This window comes from Pteropus alecto, unplaced genomic scaffold (assembly GCF_000325575.1).
Source record: "Pteropus alecto unplaced genomic scaffold, ASM32557v1 scaffold134, whole genome shotgun sequence".
Classification (NCBI taxonomy): Eukaryota; Metazoa; Chordata; class Mammalia; order Chiroptera; family Pteropodidae; genus Pteropus; species Pteropus alecto.
Window position 1 is genome coordinate 46033 of NW_006436283.1, and position 3297 is coordinate 49329.

The following is a 3297-nucleotide window of genomic DNA, read 5'->3' on the forward strand; positions in this document are numbered from 1 at the left end:
GGTCTATGACACCTTGAGGAGCAAAGCGGTCCAGGCAAGGGCCAGTCACCGCCCAGCAGGGGCAGGAAGGTCCTGGGCAGACGGCGCCTGCACGGGTGATACGCGTCCTCGGAGGAGCAAGGGGAGACGGTCCCGGCAGGCGGGTCACGGAACGGAGCGGTGGGAAGCACGCGGGAGCCGATGGGGATCGAAGGACTAAAGGTCAAGGAGGGACCCAGCAGACTGGCAGGGAGCGGGCCCCCCAGGGTGACTGTGGGGGGGCGGGACCACGTGCTGCCCCTGCGAGCCCCAGATAGCCCTGAGGTTCCAGCAGAGACACGATGCTGGGACTGTCCCCTAGCTGTAGCTGCTCGTCTGGACCAGAGCGGCAGGAAGGGACGCTGAGGGGTGAGCGCTGTGGCAGCCGCCAGAACCCTCCGGCCACAGGACCCTGAGGGGCGGTGCTGACTGTGTGCCCCGGCACCCCAACCTGCACACTGGGGACAGCTAGGACCTGCTTCCAGGGACACGTGCAGCCAGACTCGGGAACAGAACAGCGAGCAGAAGACACGCCAACGCGTGTGGGGTCCGGGCATGTGGCAGAGGTGCCTTAAGGCCACGGTGAGAAGACAGATTTTTAACAGGCAACATCGGGACGGCCAGAGCCACCTGACGTCGGATGCGCACTCTCCCCGGACACCAGCGTAACTCCTAAAGGGTCACAGGTGTGACTGCTGGGCGCCCAAGCCCAGCGGTGGCAATGACAACACAGAAAAGCCTTTCACAGCCTGCAAGATCCAGAGCCATGAAGGAAAATGGAAAAGTTTACCTAAAAAAGTTTTTCATGGCCAAAAAGTAGAAAGACAGCACCCAGTGAAAAGACAGACAACACGCGGGCCATCGGTGTCCCAGACGAAGGGCTGATCTGCATACACACAAAGAGCAGACAGTTCATCGGGAGAAGCAACGACAAGCGGCCCGAAGGCGTGAGGTGCTCGCATTCATTCACATCCAGAGAAACGAAGATCAAAACTGCCCAAGAAGCCATTTTTCTTACATCCCATCAGCAGAAGCCAAGAGTCAGCCAAGGCCCTGGCGCGCGGGGCAGGCGGGTGTGTGACACGGCACGGACTCCCGTGCGGCTGGCTCGGACCTCGCACTCCCGCTTGTAAGAACCCCCCAGATGAATGTGAGAAGTGACATTCGGAGCGATTCGTAGGTCCAACACATTTGCACCCTACGAGCACACCAAGGAAGAAGCCGGTCAAGTGAACTACGGCGAGTCGCTCGTGGAATAGTATGCAGCCGTGAAAAAGAGCACTTTCCGGGCCGACGCGACATCCCCAGGCGGCAACGTTAACCGAAGTGTGCAGCCCCGCGCGTGGGCTGTGCACGCCGATTCCTTCCGACGAGAACAGGCCAGGCCAACCTGGTGTCCACTCGGTCCGGGACCGCTGTTGGCATGCGCGGGCTCCGGAGGCGGACGGTCGCCTGAAACACTGGCTGTGCCATCACAGTGACCCAGGTACAAGGACCCAGCATCTGCGAGCAGGGTCAGGGCGCCGGACGCGAGCAGCTGAGTGGAAGGGCTGGGGACGGGACTGACACGCGGCCGGGCACAGCGTGCACGACCCCTCCCTGCTCTGCCTGAGACCAAAACCCGGCGCCAGGAGGTCCTGGGCAAACGCGGTCACCACGCCCTCAACAGGCCCCGGTGACCGCCTCCCCGCCCCACGCGGGCCTGCCGCGCGCCCCCGGCTCCTCCGGCCGGCCGCAGGGAGAGAGAGGGCTTGCAGCCTTGCTCGGGGCGAAGTCGGTCTAGGTCACGAGAGAGCCCCACTCAGGCGGAGGCCGGCGGTTGGGCGCGCACTCCGCACGTGTGTGCGATCGTCCTGCGTCTGGTGTCGTGACAGTAGCAGAAACGCCTCGGCAAGTGCAGGTCGGGGGAACAGACTTCAGAGTCACGTGAGCCCCCGCGGGCGCCGGTGCGGGTGTGGGGCCACCGCCCAGGGACACCACTCGGGCAGAGTCTCCCAGGAGAGAAGGGCAGGCCTGCGTGACGCCTCCGGGAGGGCTGCGGTCTCCTCCACCAGAGGCCAGGTCCCCAGCTGCCCACAGGAGGGTGGGCAGGCAGGACACGCCGCGGAGCAGCTTTGGGGAGAAGGCCCCTCACAGGGCAGCGAAGGGCATGGCCAGCGACAGGGGGAAAGCAGGCAACCTCGAGCCATTGCAAGCGGCCTCTTGAAGGACAAAGAGCTCCGCCTGCACCCCCATCTTTCCTTAGGCCCGAGGTTGTCTGCAAGGGGCCTCGAGGACAGCGGGCCGGGGCCGGGCGAGCCCTTCGTTCTGAGTCTCCTGTACCTCGTCCACGACTCCTCAGTGATGACCGTGCCGACGCTCGCAGCTGCTTGCTTTATTTTTACTTTTTGTTAGCAAAAAACGCTTACATCTGTCCTAAGAGTCTGGGCAGGGGGAACTTAACGGCCCCCGAGACTCAGAGCTGGAGAGCAGGGTCTCTGCATTGCTGGCCGAAGCCTGCTCCCCTCGAGGCGTGGCGGCCGGCATGCAGCTGTGGAGCGGCCACATTCGTGACCACACGGCATGAGTGTTTGAAAACCAGAACGGGCCACGTCCAGAGAAATAGACACCTAGGCGTCCATCACCATGTGAAGGGCCGTGTCACTCGGAGGCACGGGCCACCTCTCATGAGGCCAGACCCTCCGCTGTCTGCACGGACACCCCAAGCGGCAAATCTCGCTGTGCGTGAACTGGATGAGCTGGGACCTCCTGCATGAACGAGAGGACCCAAGCCAGCCGGTGACAGGTGGGCCTGACCTCTGACCCGCACCCTTGGCCACCTGCCTGAGCTCCTGAAGGTGACATGCATTCTCAGTGACTGTGCGCGGTAAGAGCTATAGATAAAGGGACACGCGTGGAGGCTGACGGCCTTTGGCTTCTCCAGGAGCCCAGGGTCAGAGGCCGGTGCAGGGCCAGCTGAGCCACGCGGCCCTGAGCCGCCACAGCCACACCGGACACGTCACCATCTCACCCTCCGTTTCTTATCTGTGAAATGGGGACAAGGGGCTATCGGAAGCAGCATCTATCCCTGGCCACACTGGCCAGGCCTGACCACTCGGCGCAGCCGTGTGGCAGTGACCCCATCTGTGCCCAGCAGAGCAGGGCACAGGTGGGGCCGGGGCCTGTGCGTGAGTCAGCAGGGGCATCACCCTTGCAGGGTCACGTGGCAGAGGGCCTCTCTGCCCGCCCGGCTCTGGGGTTGGCCACGCAGGGTGGGCACGTCTCCCCGCCACCCCCGCC